Below are 21,491 nucleotides of genomic sequence, written 5' to 3' on the forward strand. Positions count from 1 at the left end.
TACTACTGCAATTTTCTTCTGCATCTGCAGCTACTTTTAACTTTAGGGATTAAAAAAAGAAAGCAGGAAATTGTAAAACCAAGCTTTATTATACCCTAAACATACTTGTAAGCTGTTGATAGTGCTTACCAACCACCTCCTTGCAGCAAGAGTAGAGCAGGAAGAATGTTTTGCTTTTTGTTTTACAGAAATACGGAAATTCACAGGGAGAAATTTCAGCCGGTTTTGAACTTCAAGTGAAAGTTTGGTAACTCTTTAACCTCAAGGACTAACCTATGTAATTTTCCCCCCTTCCTACATTTAATTCCTCTGCATGAGAATGAGAAATGCCTCTTCTGTAGTAGCCACAAGTCAGGTAATGGCCATTTTTTCGTGGCCTGTCAGCTCCAACACCAGCCAAACACCTCATACTCTTTATTTTACTTTATTTTATTTTAAAGACTATGACTATTTAGTTTTCCTTAGAATTCCTGGGTACAAAACCAAACCGGTGCTCTCAGGCAACGCCTCTCTGAAGACGTATTTAGTGTGTCCTTCGATAAAAACCCCAGCCCCCTGCTAAATGAGCTGATCTTAGTAAGATGTGATGCAGGTTCAGCCACCGCGGGGTGGCAGCACTCCCATTATGTTGTAAAACGCATGTGCTTAACAAACTATCCTTTGGTGGCATCTTCAAGGCGAAAGACAGCGCCGAACTGGGGTTGAACATAAAATTTCCAAGCAAAGAACAGCAAGCAGGTCCTGGTTGCTGTGAAATCTGGATCAAATTAAAAGTGGTTCTTCCCTTGCAAGGGAGATGATGATAAGGGCGTGAGCTCTTTGAGAAGAGGTGCAGTTCGGAGAAAGCCTGCCAATTTGACTCGGTTGTTAAGCAGAGTCAGCTTGCCTGGCGCATGGCTGGCAGAAGAATCGGAATGGCAACATCTGGGGAGGTGATGCAGGGCAGGGAACATCTGGTTGGCCAGCGGTGTTAGTTATGGGAATGTTAGGGAAGAGGGCAGAGAAATAGTTAACGGCCAGTCCCATAAGTGAATATGACAGTTGCCCTGAAGACCCATGTGTGAGAGCAACCACTTTGACACAGGGTTTGTCCACATGAAAAAAGAGCAAGAACAGTGTTGCTGCTCTTCATGATCTCCTCACGTGGACATACAGTATGAAAACTGGTTGCATCTTGTTCTCTCAATAACAGCTTCCTGGCAGAGTCAGCAGCAGTAATGTTTGTACTGTGCTATCACACAGTGTCGTTTCTCCTCCACTCTTACCCTTCCTCACCCAAACACTAAATATCAGGGAAATCCACTCCTAGAGTCTTCTGTCTCACTGGAGCCAGTGATTATGTTTAGCCCTAAATTCCAGTCTGAATACAACATCTAGTATTGTCCAAGATTTTGGCCATTCAAATTTGAGAGGAAAACGGTTGATTCAGGCCCATCTTTAGTGAATGATGTATTATCAGATGCCTGGGATAGTTAGACATGTCAGATACATAATTACATACATCAGTGCAATATTAGGTTGTTAGTCATTCTTGCTTTATGGCAAAATACAAGGCAATTTCTGGTTTTGATTAGCATCTCCATTACCTGCTCTCAGTAAACACATTGTTGGCTTTTTTTTTTTAAATAGAAATGTGCACGCATCTTCACCTTCCACACAGTCTAGTTACCCAGCCTGCTTTAATGTGTGCTGCAACTAATAAATGAGCAGCTGCCATGGCTACTGTAGCCATACAAATACAAAGAAAAGCTCTTCAGCTTTTAAGGAGTGGCTGGAGGCAGGTAATTAACCACGGTTTCACTCCTTACACACAAAGCCCGTGGAAAGAAATGCACGGGGCTTCCCTGTGGGTTTTTGCTTTTATGAGCACGTACTTCAAGGATTGCAACATCGCTGCCATTTCTGGGTACAGCAAGAGAGTAAGAAAGAGCGAGGCCGAGTGCTACAATGCTCGACAGAATCCTCTCTAGCAAATCCAGTTATAATTAAGCTGGCGATAATAAAAGGGTCTTAAAAATAATAGCAGATTCATCTCTGGAGAACTTCTTTCTCGTGCTTTCCTTCCCCCATTTCCAGGCTTCTCTCCTTTGCTCTGTTCTCTCTGTTGCTTCAAGAAAAGCATCTCTAATGCATCCAGGAGTGGGAGGGTGTTCACCAAAAGATTTTGCAACATTTCTGAGCTCTTGGTCATATTGATGCATTGTCATTTATGCACCTTAATATGCCAGTCCTATATTTTTAAAGAATGCCTGATATTATAGAGCTATTAAAAAAATCACTTATTTAACATGCAGGGTAAATGACAGTCTCCTATGTAGCAGATTATTATTTGTCTGTCTGCTCACAGTAAGAGGTCTGATTTCTGCCCACCGATTTCACTGGGAAGTCCTCAGTTGCCTATAATGAGAGTAAAATTGGGTTCAAGAGTGTTAAATTATATCTTCTCCAGCATAGAAGAGCATACCCAGCCTTTCAGCCGTATCACTCTATTTGCAAACACCAGTGAAATTCTTTTCTGGTCTCACTGAGCCATGAAAACATGATAGTCTCTTAGAGCTATAGATTGGATTTCAGGACAGAAATTGCTGCTACCAGCTAGTTTGAATTCTTGTTGAGAGAGGCAAAAAATCAGCCAGGAACTAGCTGCACGTCCTGGTTGAGTTGTAGGACAAGAATTGCAGCCTCTTCGTCTCAATAACAAAAAAAAAAATAAATTACCAGGAAAGCCGCTGGTATTGGTTTGCTGGAGGATATTTTCTCTCTATCTCTCTCTCATGTCCCATTCAGAGCTTACTGTTCCTTACTTCACTTGTCTATGAAATTCAAACCATTAGTGGTTGCTCTGTGAAGGACAACAATAATTTTAAGTTGCTATAAAATTAATCTGAAGCTGAAGTTGCATTTTCATTCATACTTTTGCTGTTCGTCTAGTATATTTTAACGTGTTTGGGGCTTTGGGCCAAGCATTGGTATAAATCAGAATAAATACTTGGCTGGCTTACTTGGGTATCTTCCTTCAGCAATCTGTTTCTAGCTGATGGTTTGGCCTTCTTTGCAGCTGGGATACCTGTTCCTTTTCCTGCCAGATTTTTTTTTTTGTTGTCTTTTTTTGGTGTTTTCTTTTACATCTTCTGTCTAAAGCAAAAAAAAGTATCTTGGTTCAGCAGTCTAACATCTTCGCGATTCCTCAACACTCTTTCCAGTGAGGAGTTTTCAAGCTTCTTTGACTTCTGCTCCCACAATCCACCTGTTTAAAAAAAAAAACAAACCTGCTTATTACCAACCATATGTAGTTCTCTATAATTTATTTTCTGAGACAACAAATAAGAGTGTGGGGATAACTGCTGGCATTGACTCCCATTGCTGTTTGTGCCCAGCCTGCCTACCTGTTGACACCAGTAAGGCTGCTAATGTAAGGTTTGCAAGCCTCCACAAGGAAGTACCCACAGCTCCTTCTCATAGAGGCCTTTCTTTTAAAAATCCCAGTGGGTTACAGTTCATCTCTGTTCTCTCCCCACACCCCTCCTGATTCCCCAGCTGTGTTTTCTGTGGCCTCACTCCTAAGGCATATTTGAGCCTTGCATGATGCCTAATTGGAGAGGAGGGAAATAGCGATGACAACCAGCTCCCTCAGCCGGCTGGGGAACTGAGTGCTCAACTTAAGAGAGGGAATCAGCTTTTGTCCTTAGTCTCCACCAGCCCCTTCTACACTAGCATTGACTGGCCTCCACCAGCCCCTTCTACACCAGCATCGACTGCAGGAGACAGCTCAGTAACTGGTGAGAAACGGCAGCTGACTTGGAGTGATGGGATGCCTCCAGAGAGGTTCAATTCTAGATGTCCTCTGGGCTTCTACAGTCTTAAAAAGGCCAAGTGGGATGTTTTGTTGTCCTTCTATTGCTTTTAACTGATTTACATCTCTTTTAAACTTGGAGACAGCATTCGGGTAGGAAGTATAGTGAAATAGTCCTCAGCATCTTTGAAAAATAATACTTTGAAGAGCAGCAGAGAGCAACCTAGAGAGAAGATATTTCCCATGGGACTTGCATATTTTGGGGTGATTGTTTTTGCAGCCCTGGATCATTTAGCACACTGCAGACCACCAGAAAAAAAATGCAAAATGAGAAAGTAAACAACTGCATTTTCTACTGTAGTAGCACCCACTGGCTGACCAATACAGACACTTTGAAAAACAGCGCATCGCGACTCATCCTGGTCAAAATCTGAGTAGTGAAAGAATAGTGAGAGTGAGCTGGGGGGCAGGCATCGCATCTGCATGGCTCAGTGCTGGAAAACTCGCTCCAGCTATGACACTAGAAAGAGACTTCGAGCTCCTTTTGGGCCATACTTTTGCTGTGAAGCCACTTGATGGCAAAAATACAGTATGGGGGACCACTTGGGGCGGGATGGCAGATAATTAAGAAACGTGCCTTTGTAAGGAAATACCTCTTTGCACCATGGAGGCAGACACAATCCTTGTCCTTGCACTCTTTGGATACAAGGACAGCTTCTGCCTCGTCCAAGAGCAGGGTTGATCATCTCAGAACGTTTGCAGAGGAGCAAAGCACAGGCAGGGCCCACGCTCCCCCACGTGCTGCAGCTCAGCTGGCACAGCAGCATTGTGCAAGGAAAACATATTTTCCTCCTTCAGGAAAAAAAAACCCATTGCATTAGAAGCAGCAGGATGAATTCTGCTGTGCTGCCATTTTAAACTAATTGTGTATTGGGGTATACACAAGATAATTTTAAGGCAAGATTTTTCATTCCCAGCTCGCAAAAGATTCCATTTTCCAGCTGCTGGGAAACATCATGAGCTGATCCCGTAATGAACTCTCTCATGTAAGAATTGCCTCATTACCATTAAATGTTGCCAGCTCTTAGATTTGTGTTCTGCTTCATAAATTCCGAAAAGCAGCTCAATGTATTTAGGAGCTATTTCCCTGTTTTAAAAGGAACCAGAGTCTGTTCCAGGACCCAAGCCAGATCCCTTACAGTTTTAATGAAGACAGATTGCCATGAGCTTATTTCAAAAGATGAAGAAAAAGTTTTTGCAGAGCAATTTTTTTTTTTTCTTTCTTTTTTCTTTTTTTTCCTTCCTTTTTTTCTTTTTTTTTCTTTCTTTTTTCCTTTTCTTTTTTTTTCAGGAACAAGAATTGTGCTTTTTGTGTTTTTGAAGAACCATGAATAAGCCCAGCAAAATTACACTATTGTATGTGCCCACTAGTCAAGTATTAACATTATGATCAATTTTTTCCCTTGGCAGAAGGCAATAAAGGGCCAGAATCCTTTCTCCCTGATTCTATGTACCAACTCCATAGGGTTCAACTCGCTCCAAACCAAGGTGGAGCTGCTTTGGATGGACTAACGATGAAGTCTGGAGGATTTCTCCCTTCAGTTGTTAATTTGAATATAATCCCGGTCACTGCTGACCACTTTAGGTCAGCTCTGTTTTGCCTGACTTCTGTAAAATGATGAAAATCTCTTCTAAATCGCGATGGGTGGTTACTGCAACTTTTCCCTTTTATTGGCAGCCTGAAGTACTGAATAGGAAAAAGAGGCAATTTTCTTTTATTACCTAGGAAGGTATCGGCAGAGCAGCACAACAAATTTGTACTGTTATTCATGTTGCATATGCCCACAAGAAATAGAATGGAATTTGCTATGAGCTGCAAAAGTACTTCACAAAAATAAATTTGCCATGGCGAACATCAGTTCTGAACTGTATACCTTCCAAATACCTGGGAAATCTGCCTGGGCAACACAGTATGTTGTATCTTAGCAGACAGTGTTACATGCAAGTTGGATTTAACTTAGAAATCTTTCCCAAAGGAACTGGAGAATGGAAAAAAAGTAAAATGCAGTTGGGCATTTGTCATTTTCCGTTAAAAACTGGCTGATTCCAGCATGTCCAGGCAGATTTAAACAGATGAAAGGGTCAACTAAACAATGATTGTATATGTACATAAATTAAGACATGAGAGCTTCCAGTAATTTATTTTATCTATTAAAATGCTGCTGTGATTTTGACTTTGAGAAAGGAAGTGCCTTAGAAGGATCAGAAGACAGTGTCCCATGACAAACAACCAAAATTGGATGAGTTCAAAGATGCAAGAGGATATGTAGTCAGTCTGTTTAAGGGGGAGCATGCAGCTGTGTCCTAATAAAAAGAAATAATTGAATTTATTTGATCTCCTAGGATTGTTTGCCTCATAATCTATGCAAGAGAACATTTTTTACTGCTGTGACTTCTTTTTTTTTTCATAATGCCTTTCAAAACAAAGCTCAGTGTCAAGAACCCCTTCTTTTCCAGTGTTAGCCCTGACATTTGGGTATTAGCGTGTTCATTATGCAGGATCCTTCCAGATTGCTCCCAGAGAACTGCAAGGCAGTCAGAACAGCAGAACAGCCTGGAAGGCCATGGCTGGACCTGGACTACGGGTTTCCCACGTGTATTGGGCAGAGGTGTATAGGGAGGGAAAGCACCAGGTCTGACATGACAGCGCTGGGAGAAGCTTCTAGTCTAGTTATCGCTTGAACCAGCAAACCACCGGCCCCTCTACAAGGACTTCTTTTATTATCCGAACCCCAAATGCTATTTTACTGGTCATGTCCTGCCTAGAAGTAGTGTACATACAGCACGCTGAAATTCCAGCTGTGGGTGTATCAAAAATTTAACCTCTGTACCCTATTCAGCCATCTCTTGGTGTTCCTCTCAGTTGTAAAAAAGTGGGGTTTCTTCCACTTTTTCCTTAGAAAATCTGTTAGCAATTATAATTTCTTATTGCAAGAAGGGCTCAAAAATTTGGCATCTGAACATCATCACCTTATGGCATGAGCACCTGAGCAACAACTTTCCCACACACTTCAGAGCAAAAAGCAGAGTCCATGGAAGGAACAGTTGTAGCGCTTTGAAGTGCTATTTATGCTGTCAATTCTCTCCCTCTAAATGTTTTTAAATCAGGGATTTAAATTAAGCACTCACATGAATCACTCTCAAACTAATCAGTGAATCAATTCCATATCTGGCAGCCAGTCAGTGTTGATACAAGATTTACTGCACGTATACTCCCAAATTTTGTTTTCACAGTATTTTATTGCAAATATGAAAAGGCAAATGCAACTGTCAGTTATGAATGAAATCAAAAAAGGATAAACTGCAGAACAAAACCAGTGTATATACCCTCAGCAACCTGCCAGTATGGACAAAACTACCCATGAGTGGACATCTAGTACTTATTTGCTAGATCTTGTAAATAATAAATCACTTCTTTCTGCAGACAACATGAACTGTGTTCATTGTTTGAGATTCTTTACATGATTAACAGCTTGGCAGGGAGTTCAGAAACTCAGCTGAAGAAAATATTCAGGAGATCCTGTATAGATTCCATGCTGATCTTTTGTACATATGCCTTTGTATTTTACTATGAAGTTTCCATAATTTTGCATTAGTCGGGAAAGTCATGTTTTTCTACTTCTTTGGGGCATTTCCATACTGTAAGTATTCTGAAATATGATTTGAGTAACAAGAATAATAGAATCATAGAATGGTTTGGGTTGGAAGGGACCTTAAAGATCATCTAGTTCCAAGCCCCCTGCCATGGGCAGGGACACCTCCCACTAGACCAGGCTGCTCAAAGCCCCATCCCGCCTGGCCTTGGACACTTCCAGGGATGGGGCAGCCACAGCTTCTCTGGGCAACTTTTTCCAGTGTCTCACCACCCTCATCATAAAAAACGGCTTCCTTATATCCAGTCTAAATCTTCCCTCTTTCAGTTTAAAACCATTGGCCCTTGTCCTATCACTACAGGAAGGCTGGAATCTTTTTTATTCCAGTAATGCATACAGTTTGCTGTGTACTTTAGAAAGTAAGACATTTCCATCAGTGCTGTTACACTTTTACAGCTTCCAGAGCTGATGTGCCAAGGTGTAAATTCCTTCTCAGGAGCAGTCTGTCTCAACATGGGTCCTAAAAAGCCATGGCAAAACAAGAGAAGAAAGACAAAAGGCAAAATGCAAAGAGCATACAGCCAACTCCTAAGTGACTGGAGAGCTTGAGTACAAAATAATCCTATTCCTTATCTGAAGACAGTAACACACAGAAATCTGTCTTTGTAGCTAAAGCTGGTTACCTTCTAGCCTCAACATGCTTCAAAAAATTATTTGTCTGATGTAGCCAACAATATCAGGCTATTATCTGATGAAGGCAGTGGTACCTTAAGAGCCTCACTGAGTGATGCAGAGCTGGGCTTGCATGTTTACTCCGTGAAATGCCAAAAGACAGGATGACCCTGTATAGGAAGGAAATTCCATGTTCTCATTGGAGGAGTTCAGTGGCCAAATAGAGGAAAACAAAAAATCTACTGTGAAAGAAGAAAAGAACTCTGTGGTTTGAGAAGCACAAAACGAAGTCTTGACGATGTACCCCTTTCTCCCAGTCCTTTTCATTATCTGAAATACACCTTCACAAATTAGAGAATGAATTTTTTTCTGCATAAAAAACCTACTAATGGGTTCTATTTTGTTATTTGTTGTCCTAGGCCGACCAAGAGTATGCAAGGCGGAGTGTGCAGCACAGCCCTCTGCTTTCAGAAGTGGGGAATACAGAGGGTTGCTGGGGCAGGGAGAAAACTCATCAGGAAAGGGTTTGTGTTCAGGGCACAGACCTCATGCCTTTTTCTTGGAGCTGTAGTGAGCATGGAGAGGGTGGGCACAATGACACAGGCAGGGGTTTATTGCGCTACGTCCTCTTCACCTTTGGCCATAGCAGTAGAAACCCTCTCGCCTCACACTTTCAGTACAAGACCCAGGGTGCTGAGGGCCCTGGGGCAGGCATAGATGTTTCAGCAAAGATGAGGACCATCCTGTTCTTGCACACCCTGAAAATCTTCACAGGAACAGCCTGGTTTGGCTTTAGGTCTTGAAATTACATGTGGGCTGCTGAAAGTAAAGCTACTCATTAACTGTTCATTAATTCCTTTCTTGAAGTAATTTCTTCTTTTTTTTTTTTTTTTTTTTTTTTTTTTGTTGTTGTGGCATGAAGATAACCTGCAGGGATAAATGGAAATTGGGTTTTTGCCCTGCTCTCTAGAGTGATTTGGATTGGTGCTCTGTCACAGGAAAAACAGCCATCCTAGCTGCTAGGCAATTTAATAAGGATTTAGACACTTTTCCCGTATTTATTGTGGACTTCTTTCTTAGTTTCTCATTTTCTTTTTCTTAACATAAATATCCAGTTTATAAATATATAATCATTTAATGTAAACAGAACAGATTTCTTCCAATAGTGATTTGTAATGGTGATCTAAAATTTAAAGGAAGAAAAGCAGTCTGGTACACTAAGGAACATATAATAGCTGCAACATATCTTCATTGCTCTAAACTATACTCTTCAACATATAAGCTTTGTTTTTCCAACTGAAAGACCTGCAGGAACACCACACCTGCACATCTGATTAGCTAAAGCTAAGCAAATCTGGATGTTAATTCAGTAGGATCCCCTGAACTGGTAGACAGCCAACTCAATTAAACAGCTATCCTGATAAGGAGAGACAAAAATGCTTCTGAAAAAATTTGCCATGCCCTAAAGTACCCACCAAAGTAAAAATACAGCAGTAAGGAGGTTATTCACAGCATTTCATTTTTCTTTGGCATTTATTTCCTTATTACTACAGGAATCTCTGTGATGGAAGTGAAGTTTGGCATTTCACGCTGATTTAAGAGCTTGCTAATACTTAACTCCCTGTGTCACTGAATGACTATATCCCTGTTAAGCAGTTTCACTGTCATTAAGTGTAATTGTGCTAAATTAGCAACCATGGAGATGTCCTGGTTAAGACTATCCTGGTTAAAAGGTTTGTACTATACCAGTGATTATATACAAATAACATAATTCTGACAGAAAAAAACACTGAGCAACAGCCATGAGAAGGAATTTGTAGTTGCTCTTTAGAGCACCAGGCAGGGAAGTGTCTCCACACCAGCATCTCCTGGGGCAGGGACGACTGCTCTTCTCAGCTAACTCAGCAAAATGGTCATGGTCCCTAGGCATTGCTGTTTGATACAGGTGTTTCTCTGAGAGAGATGCGTGACCGTTGCAGACTGAGGTTTGTCAGAATCCTGATTTTCAGCATGCTGGGCTCTCTTCCTGGCTGGAAATTACCTGCAACGTTGGTGTTTCTCTGGCTTCCTCTGAGCACTGTGCACAAGAACAGTTTGCCGTACAAATTCTTCAAACGATCCTCTCATGAATTATGCTGAAGACGGCTTTTTCCTTTTTGAGCTGTTATGCTTAACATCTAATTAGCCCACAGCGTCAAGGCTAACGTGATAATTCTGTAGGCCAGACATTTCTCATGAGGAGTAAGGAATAATTTAAAATGGTCATTAGGAGCTGCATGGTCTGGAAAATAGAAATTCTTTTCACTTTATCTATAACTTTAGATAATCTCGCTACAGTATTCCTTCCAATTTAGTGCTCATGTCTGGAGTTAGTAGGTAAAATAATAAGCTGACATCTGTACTGTATGATATGCTTGATTACCTGTATGCAGAAAGTGGCCAAAGAACAATTTCAGATAAACAAGTGATTTGATGCTCGAGGGAAATTTCAATATAATTAATCAGCATCTGGGACATCAACCCGTTTGCTTAAGAAAGCTTTTTTGTTAAATGAGGTTCACAAACTAAGGTTACACAGAATGCAGAGCAACATTTAATTCAGTCTTGAAGCCTTGCACTGAAGGGTGTTTCAGAGGATTATTTGAAAAAATGTTTTTCATATCTAATAATTTTCCTCTTAACCATCCTTAATTACTAGCAATTTGATTATCTTCCATCTCACATCCAGTAAGCTAGACAGACAGAAAATTATCTCCCTTTTTTATATAAAAGGAAGAGTAAGAGTTGGTCCTTACCTACATACAGAGAATCTTTGAGTAACAAATCTTTGCTTCCACTAGTGCTGAAGCATGTTAAAGTATTATTAATTCGTATTCATGTGCACACAACAAACATATATTTTGAACCTATACTGATATAATCTATCTTCCACAGCCTGCTTCAGTCAAAGCACCAGGACTGTGTTAGACAGAAGGAAGAATCAATTCCAGAAGGAGGAATCTCCACTGATCGTGCCCCTTCACAGCCTCTAGACATTCAAACCCAGACACCTGCAACCAAGAACTTCACAGCTGATTTTTGACAATTAAGCAAAAAGAGTGATGGACTTTCTCAGGTAACCAGGCAAGATGAGCTGTATTCTCTGGAGAGTAAGGGATTTGTTTTTATAGCACAATATTGCCTCCCAGAGATGACCATTTTGCTACTTTTACTGGACTGTTCCAGGGATAATATTACCATATAGCAAATTGCTTTTTCACCAGCAGCACCTACCTCCCACGTACCACACCTTCATTTGTACTTCTTGGCAACTCCTGCGCGGCAGCACGCAGATCCCCGCGTTGGCCTGGCATGCCAGATGGGATGCCTTGGCTTGTGCTTAAGACTAGAAGGCAGGTTTTGTAACATTTCGCTGCACGTTTTCACGTGCTAGTAACAGGAACACGTGATCCCTAATTCCTGAGGTACAGCATCGCTCCTACTCCCATGCCAAGCCTTTTCTGAACAGGCTTGGCCAGCTTTGCAACTGCAACAGTGATTTCACTCTGATACCTACAGATAGGGACTAGAATAATACTGTCAAACCGCCTTTCAGATCTTGTGAGGAAAGAAGGATCTGCAAATGTGAAAGGCTAGTATCATAATGTCTTCTAACGCCATAGTATCATATAATGCTAGTTCCTGGGTATTTGATTTAATATCCTAGTACCACAAGATTGCTTTCAGGGCATGACTTTCAGGGCAGTTTTGATTAAGGTCATTAAAATTGTCTCAGGAGCTAATGACTTTCAATATTTCATTCTTTTATGTTCAGGTTTTAATTATCCCTTGTTTAATTCTCTCTGAAAATTAGTGCTTTTTTCCAGCAAAGAATGAAAGAACATGGGTTATACATGGGGTTTATATCCTTATTTTCATTTTCTTAAGAAATTGCTCAATGAAGGGATCACAGGGGCCTTGTTTTGACCAACAGATTACTCAGTCAGCTCAACCGACCACTAGATTGGTCCATGTGTTCCTCATGGAAGTTGTTTAATTTCCATCCCTGAAAGTCTTTGGTTACAGAGCAAACAAATGCTGTGAGGAATAACATATACAAAAGTTCGGACAGGGCAATAGTCAGTGTCAATATTTCTCAGCCTTTTTTAGTTGAAGTGCAAGCCAAACTTTAAGCAAAGAAAGATATATCTTACTCGGTTTTGTCATAATTGTTTTCTCTTATAACTAAACAACACATGGGCTGAAATGGCTTTAGGTTTTTTGCTGTCATATTCATTTGTTCGCTTATATTTGGCTGTATATTTCCGTAACATTATGGGGTTTAAAATCATTTGGTAAATGTGCCATCTAAGATCTGATGAGCCAGTGGTGAAAAAATGTTGAGAAGCATTCAACTAGGTAACTTCTACAGGTCCTTTCTATCCATTTTCTTTACAACTCTTTGATACGTAAGCATTTGCAAGTAGGTGTTCCCTGGCACCCAGCTTGCACCCTTCACTCCGGAGCAGTAAGACTGAGGATGCGAGATCTTCCCCTCCATTCCTCTGGTCCTGTTACACACACTGTTGAGCTACCAGGGGCGAAGAGAAATGTTTACTGCTGCTGTCTGCAGCCCATTCATCCAAATTTCATTCTACCCATGACCTTTCTTGTAGTAGCTGTGTGTACTGTTTGTAAACGCAGCAAATTTTGAGGCAAGGGATTTGTCTATAAATTCTCATTTACTTCTGCCTGTTTTATTTCTGATGAAAGGTCCTGATTGACAAAACGAGGTGTAATCTCTTTGAAGACCAGCCTAAATAGATACTGCTTTACAGCTAATATTTCATGAGGCTTTTGTGAACTCCGAGTCAGTATGAATGTCAGCACGGGAAATACATTTAATCTTTCTGCACAGCTGTTTTTATCAACCTTCTCCTCAACCATTAATAAACAGCTGATAAAGCTCTCAGGGGAACTTGCCATGATGCATACTAAAATTGGCTTGTCCAACCTGTCCCTTCTGTTGCCTAGTGGAAGGTTAATGCTTTAAATTGGTCAGAGGGTTTGAGAAGACTTGGAAAAATTCAGGAGTGGTTACACAGGTGCCAAGAGGTCTGACCTTAGCCCACCATCTCATGCGAAATGAGAAGTCAACTCATTTCACTGGAAGCGAGACCACTTTTTTTAATGCTGGTCTGAATTTTGTCATTTGTTAATTTATATCAGTCGCTTAACTTCTCCAGGTGGAAACTCCAACTCACAACCTGGGGGGCTGCAGATGAAGTGAGGGCAAAGCACTTCCCACCCGGCTGCAAGCTCCGAAGGGAGGCTGTAAACAGAGTTACTTGGTAAATGCTATTCTGGAGTAATGCTTTAAAAAGACTGGGCTGAAAAGCTTCTCGCAGTAAAACTGATACAGGCATTTCCATTATTTTCAGTACAAGCAGAATTTCATGCTGAAGAGGGAGGAATGTAATTTCAGAGTGACTTCCCTGACAGTAAAGACCATATGCCCATGACTTACGTAGAAAGTTATTTTTCTAGTGCTTGGGAATTTCTGTTTTTCGTTTCTGTCAAAATTGCTCTTGACAATATTTAGTCATGACACAGTGCTCTATCTATAGGACAGTCTTTGTTTGCTGTGTTTACCTGACAGAAGTAACTCAGTGGGACAATTGTGCCATTGGGTAAATGATATTTAGGGTAAAATGGTTGAATTGTCCTTTGGCTGGAAATGCACGTGAGTGTTGCTGATTGTTGTTCATTGTGGCTATTTTGGAACTCAAAAGGTACTGAGGGAGTGCTTGAGTTCTGAAAATGCATATGCTTTTGAGTGAAAAAAGGATAGTATTATAAGTGAACTTTTGTATCGGTGTTTTGTGACCTTGAAAGTGGTATCACAAGTGACAAGTGTTTTCCTGTGAATTTATGGCCATGTTCATAAATGGCATCTTACAGGGTCCCAGTGTAAACCCTTAGAAGCTTGACATTACTTTATGGGAGGTACTGTGGATTTACATCAGAGCGAATTCACTGGAAAGTGCCCTCTGATACGTCCAGTCTGAACTTTCATGTTATTTCATAATTCAATATGGTGGTTATACCAAGGAGCTGTAACACCAGCTGTGGACATTAAAGCCTTTTAGCTGCAGCCAAGGTGTAACATATGCAGTGCTCTTATAAAATGCCTGTTTTGCCTTCTAGTGCCCCTTCAGCTTTTGGTAGAGGATCACAGCTGAATCTAGGAATGGAGGTAATGCTTGGTTTTCATACTTTTTGTGGAAAATGTGTGCAGTAAACACTCCTCTTACAACTGTGCTTCATCTGTGCTGCCTGTATCTACATGCTCATCTCTGGACAAAATACATGAGGTAATTTTGCAGTGGATAGCAAGTGGCTGAAAGATGGAAGCAAGCACATCCTGTACTTTAATACTACACTTTTGTAATGATTTGTTTTAAATGTTTAATAACAGAGGCAACTTGCAACTACTTATTAGATCCTTAGAGCACTGCAGGTTTGTTTAATATCCCAGCTAGTCAGTGTAACCATTTTGTGGTTTCCGAGTGGTTATTCACCAGGAAGATGGGGAGGCAACCAGAGGAGTGAGAGTCCAGGTGGCATGTCTGGGAGGCAAACATGTCTGTTCTGTCCGTGTCCTACACCATATGTATGAAATGCTCAAACAGATCAGTTACCAAACCTTTAATAGTTAAAAGTTAGAATCTAGGCCAGTGGGCAGAAAAGGTTTTTGTATATGGCTATTCTATCATGAATATGCAATGAATCAGTGGTGGTAAAATCCATTTTATAGAATACTAATGTTCACTTCATCATGACGAGACTGACTAGGTAATGCGACTTAAAGTACCTCTTACCCTTGGGTGAGATTTGGCCTGTATTTCCAGCTGCCTGAGCTTCACGTCTTGTGAGAAGAGAACTCCTTGCAAATGTGTTGGGTAAATTATGCACAAATACTCTAACCAAGACATGAAAATGGATACAAAGACTGCTTTCCTTTTCACCAAAAGCATTTGGTTTTATCCCCACAACCTTCTTCTATCTCACACAGTACGTTTATTTTGTTTCCATTAACAGGCACTCTGTGCACCCATTTAATCAATGACATAACCCAGTACTGTTGAATCAAATTCTGATATAGTAAAAATAAATGCAGATGTTTCCTATATGCAGGCTTCCCAGGTGGTTAATGGACAGTTTAGGCAAATGTTCTTTTCTTGCATTGTTAGTAATTTTTTGTTAAGTGTGTCATAATTCATTTATTTACAAAATATAACATATTGACAGCAGGGAGTACAGTGCGCTTTTTCTAAAGTCAGTCTGAAGATTGTTATTTAAAGCAGAATCAAAGACTTACGAAGAAGTTAGGGAGTTAGCTCCCATGAGGCGATAAGGGAAATTGCATTGCGACAACAGAGCAGGAGGTTAGCTTCCTGTGCTCTGGAATGGAGAGATACGAGAAGAAAAAGGGAACAGCAGTAAATCACGAGGTAATGGCATCACGTTATTTCATAAGATGCTGTGGAAAAAACAAATGGACGGAATATTATGTCTTATGCATGCACTGTAAGCATCTATACAGTGATTGAATGACCCGTGTGCGGATGATGGGCTTTAAATAGAAAAATGGGGGGAAGAGAGAGGTGAGATGCTCCAGTAGTGGCACCACTAACTCCACTAGAAACCCTATCTTGAAATGATCTCCTGAGACCATGAAACATAACTTTTTATTCTCCCATCCAAAAATCATAGCAGCTCAAAAGCATTCAGTAAGTTGATTGTTCTGTGTAGAGGAAGCCCTTGAGGTAACTCTTGCAAAGAAAACCCTGAAATGGAGGCTTCCTTTTTCATCGCTGTTTTAAAGCCAGCACAGCACCACTGGCATCAGCTTTCTGCATCACACGGGGAGGTGGGTATCTTCTTTTCCAAGTTGCTGTTGGAGAGCAGCAACACCCTGAAGTTGCTTGGAGCAACTCAAGATAGGCTGGAAGTGCACTGTATGTGACGCCTTAAACTGAGCCCTACAGCATATATGCCCAGCTAGCTTTGGCAACAAGCTCTCAAGAGCAGTGTTTGAAAATCATTCCTTCAATTGAATGCATGTAATGCCAAGAAAAAATATTCAGCAAGTTTTCCTACACTTCAAAAGGCAATGTGACAAAGGTGTAACAGCACAGTATCCTAAGCCCCAGCACACATGTTCCAATTGCAGAGACATGGGAAAAGTCCCTGCATTTGATACCAGCAGTAGATTATATCATTCTCCTGATGGCCTGATCTGTCCCAGTTCTGCAACGTTACTTGTCAAATTTTCTCCATAATCCATAGTGAGCACTGGGCTGCATCAAAAGAAGCATGGCCAGCAGGTGAGGGAGGTAATTCTGCCCCTCTACTCTGCTCTCGTGAGACCCCACCTGGAGTACTGTGTCCAGCTGTGGCATCCTCAGCACAGGAAGGACATGGACCTGTGGAGCAAGGCCAGAGGAGGGCCACCAAGATGATGAGAGGGCTGGAGCACCTCTCCTACGAAGACAGGCTGAGAGAGTAGGGGTTGTTCAGCCTGGAGAAGACTCCTGGGAGACCTTATAGCGGCCTTCCAGAAGGGGGCCTACAAGAAAGCTGGAGAGGGACGTTTTGCAAGGGCATGTAGTGATAGGATGAGGGGTAATGGCTTCAAACTGGAAGAGGGTAGATTTAGATTAGATATTAGGAAGAAATTTTTTACTATGAAGGTGATGAAGCACTGGAACAGGTTGCCCAGGGAAGCTGTGGCTGCCCCATCCCTGGAGGTGTTCAAGGCCAGGCTGGATGGGGCTTTGAGCAGCCTGGTCTAGTGGGAGGTGTCCCTGCCCATGGCAGGGGGCTTGGAACTAGATGATCTTTAAGGTCGCTTCCAACCTTAAACCATTCGGTGATTCCATGATTTCCCAGTTGTATACTGCAGTGAATAACCCAAACATAGTTTTTGTACAGTAATTTTCTTTTTTGACTGTCAGATTGTGTACTGTTTCTCTATCATGAAAACTCAATTGAGTATGGAAACCGCATTTGTGCATATTCGGTGTATCATATTGATCATAACAAGGAGAAAGCCAAGAGAAGGCCTTCTGCATAGAAACACAAGGTTACAGTGGGAACGCTGAGTCTTCTCTCGGTGATAAATGGCACTGACACTGTGATTGCTCTGCTCGTTTAGTCTCTGGAGGTATCTCTGTGCAATAAAATTTTACTAACAAGCCCTTTACTTTCCTTTTTAATCTGCTTTTTTAATCTGACAAAACATTTTGGCTGCCAGGTTTTACAAAAACCAAACACATTGTATCATTTCTTTCCAAGAGTCCCTTTACTAGTATGTCTAAGCCTGAAATTTTGTATTTGCATGTGACATGGTAGTATCAAATCATTCAAAGCAACTGATACTTCTATAGCTATACCAGATCAAGGTCTGTTCTCAGTTACCCCCAAGAATTCAGCAGCAATTCAGCTACATATATATATATATAGTTATTTGCTTTTTAGAGTGATTCATAAAGGAATTCAACAGACGGAAGAAAGCTAAGACGGGGAGCTCACTGCTATAGGATGCTTTGTGTGCCAGCAGTTTATATGGGCTCTTAAAGGAATTAGACAAATTCATGCACGAAAAATTCATCTGGGCTGTTACACCTAAAGACACTGCTTCGGGTGCAGGAAATCCTTGACCTGCAGATTGCTGGAAGCTGATGAAAGTACCTCAAGGAAGCGATGCTATGTACCTGCTCCGCTCTTAGTTGGTTCTTTGTGTGTCTGCGACAAGCCACTGCAGGCAGCAGCTCTCAATGGACACGTACCTGCTTCATCACCCATGGGCTTGCCTGATGACCTGGGCTCCAGGCTGTGCCTGGCTGCCCCTTTCCAACCTGCCCTGCTTCCTCCATGACAGCAGTGGGATGAGCACCGACTGGTGAGGCTATGCCTTCCCGACCCGCAGATCACCCATGGCTCACACCTACCTGCCTCTTAGCTTTATGTCTCACTCTGCTGTGCCACACCAATGCCTGTAGCCTACTCTGAGGTCTGACATGCAATGACCAGGTCATTGACCCAATCTGTGATCAATTAACCATTGAGCAGGGAGTAGGTGATTAAAGGCTGGTGTTTTGTGCATCTATGTGCACAACTTTTTAGCAGGGCCTCTTGCAATAGGACAAGGGGTAATGGCTTTAAACTAAAAGAGGGAAGATTTACACTAGATACAAGGAGTAAATGTTTTACAATAAGGGTGGTGAAATACTGGCACAGGTTGCCCAGAGAGGTGGTAGGTGCCCCATCCATGGAAACATTCATGGTCAAGTTGGATGGGGCTCTGAGCAACCTGATCTAGTTTAAGATGTCTCTGCTCATTGCAGGGGATGTTGGACTAGATGACCTTTAAAGGTCCCTTTCAACCCAAACTATTCTATGATTCTATGTCTTTTGTGCACCTTTAGCTGTGGGGCACAGGCACACACCCCAGCTGTCACCTCCCTATCACATTGCCTGCTTGCCTCTTTGACATGTGAATGTAGCACATATGGTCCCACACACTGGTAGAAAAAGTGATAGGTCTGATAGTGATACCATGCTTGATCACACAGCACCATGGATCTTATAATTCAGTTATATCTTCACAGAGATTCTCTTACAAGAATTTATAAGGTTGAAGGTTACCATGCCAAATACAAATGTTAGGGGTATGTATGGACAGGGCTGCTCAATGAACTCCAGCAACGATGGTAAAGTGACTAAGACGTCTTGCCCAGGGTGTGTAAGAAGTTTGCTAGGGGGTTCTTTTGACTTCAAGCAGGAGAAGATATAAAATATCCTGGGCTGAAACATAGCTTATGGCACACTTGTGGCCATAAGCTAGGATAATGAAGAAGATCACTCCAGCTACCAACAGATTGTCTATCAACATATGCAGTGTTCAGAGTTGAGAGAATTTAATAACACATCATACTCTGCAATTGGAATCTGTTCATCCAATTTACCTCATGAGACAGAAAATCGGTGGCAGGTTTTCTCTTCCTGCCTGCCTTCCTTGAGAATTCACTGTCAAAGGAAGCTAGTGTCAAACAGCCCTGATGAATGATCATTTCTGTGCACAAAACACATAACTGAAGTTTCATCACCCTTTCCTGTCAACAAGTTTCAGTGCTGTTGAGGAAGGATCATTTCTATGTTACCTTCTGCTTCTGCTAGGATTGAAGCATGTCCAGGCTCAGGATGAGAAAGTACATTTAGCAAATAATTTAGACAAATTGCTTCCCTGAGTACAGCATTAACTTATATTAACAAAACTTTCAGATGTTTAATATTGCATCTGCTCTGTAATTTGGTTCACTGTAATTTTTGTTTTAATATAAAAATCCATTTATTCATCTCTTCAATATGCCGCAGTCCTGTTTCACCCTCCGTATAACTGTGATGCATTTTTCTCTTCCGCTTAAAAATTTGGAGCTCTTTTTCTGTTTGCTCATATTTCCACCGTACTGGGTCTAACCTTAGAACCTCGCTCTGTTTCTCTTTGGTGGATTAATTGATGTTTCATCCCTTTCCTTTTCCTAAAGAGTAAGTTGTGTTTTTTCTCATAAGTCATCACGTGTTGATTCATTTGTATTTTTGCCAATTCTTTTTGTATTTCCTTTTGTGTCTTTATCCTCCCCTTGTGTTTTGGGTCAAAAGCATTATAAAGAAATTAACAACTCTTTCCCTGTCTGCCAGGATAACTGCTTATAAAAGTCTGGTTTCTAATTCCTTAGAGTTGATGAGGGATTTATGCCCTGAAGCATAGAGTTTGATATCCCAGCCTGTACCCTTTCTAATGAATGTTCCCATTATATGCTTACTTGTACAATCTTCTTCTGAATATGACTAACATTTGACCTCTGAGATGACCTGCAGCAAAAAAAATCCACATTTTAATCACTTCCTATTTTATTCAAAAGAAAATCTAAAAAAGAAAAAAAAGACTTTTTTCCTGCATTTCAAATGTGCTGTGGCTTGGTTCTTCCCCTGTGTAGGGTAAAAGCAAATAAGAGCTCAGCCCTTCTTTGCTGTACCTTGTTCTTCTGTGCAGTCTTTTATTTCCCTTTGTGTCTGTCTCCTGCCTGCTCTAAACAGTTTGCATCGTTTCAATCCTTCTTCATAGGAAAGCTTTTGTATGACTATTCATGACCGTCGTCTGCCTTTGCATTTCTGCAGCTGTTTTTTGTGAGACGATGACACGTCTGGCTATGGGTGCTCCCAGTCAGACACATCCTTAGTTTCTAGAATAGAAAATAATCCTGCCTCATCTCATTCTCTAGGCATACTTTTTTGATCATCCGTTTATAATGTGAGCAATACCTTCTGCTTGATGTCTTTAAAGTGGCTGTATATCCTCTGCACTAGAGATCCAGGCTATCCAAAACTGACAGCTAATTCAATCCTGAAATAATTTTTAGAGTGTGTACAAAGCAGAAAGAACAGATTGGCATGCAGCTACTAGGAAAAGCGCCCTTTGATATATAAACAGATAAAGTCTAAACCAGACATACTTTCACAGAATCCGTTTTCTGAGTGTCTTTTTAGTTTCAAACACCGTTCTTAAGTCAGGCATTTGCCAATTTACTACATGAAACTCAGTTCCTGTTGGCTAAGCTTTTATTCTAAACTATCATGCTGATTCTTCCTTTTAATTGTATGTAGATTTCCAACCATTCTTCTTTTTATCTGATCAATAGAGAAACGGAGTGGCCTGGGAGGAAGACCTTTGAAAAACAGAGTCTCTTATGAAGTAGGGTATGTTTTTTTCAGTAGATGCTAAGCAGCTGAACTATTAATTGCACCTGGGGTTTCAGGTGCTCAGCACTTGGTCCTTACTCTCCACCAGCTTTCAAATTATATATATGCTTTCAATTAGATCCTTTATACCCTGTCATTGGCAGGATTCACATTCTCCACTCTAGGATAAGTCATATTTCATGGGCTCACAATATCTCCCCTCCTTGCTTGCTTACTTCACCAGCCTCAAATTTGAGATCTTCACAAAGACAAGCGGAAAAAATCTAGAATTACTTAGCAGTACTCCTTAAACCATAGGCTGGGCTAGGTCTCTTTAAGTGAGAGGAAGGGACCCCAAGATGAGCTCTTATAAAGCCAGTATTGTAATTCCCTTCCTTTCTTCTGTGGTGTGTATCAGTCTTATCAAGGGACATGTTGCTAGAGGAACATTTGGAAGGGCTTCGGAAAAGAAGAATTACAGACCATGCGAAGATGGGGAAAAAGGTTAGTTAGTTTTGGTTCTCAGCTCTTTAATTATCTTGAGAATGGTAGCTACGTTTAGAAAGAAAAAAGTTTTACATAGGTAT

This window comes from Larus michahellis, chromosome 2, assembly GCF_964199755.1.
Source record: "Larus michahellis chromosome 2, bLarMic1.1, whole genome shotgun sequence".
Lineage (NCBI taxonomy): Eukaryota > Metazoa > Chordata > Aves > Charadriiformes > Laridae > Larus > Larus michahellis.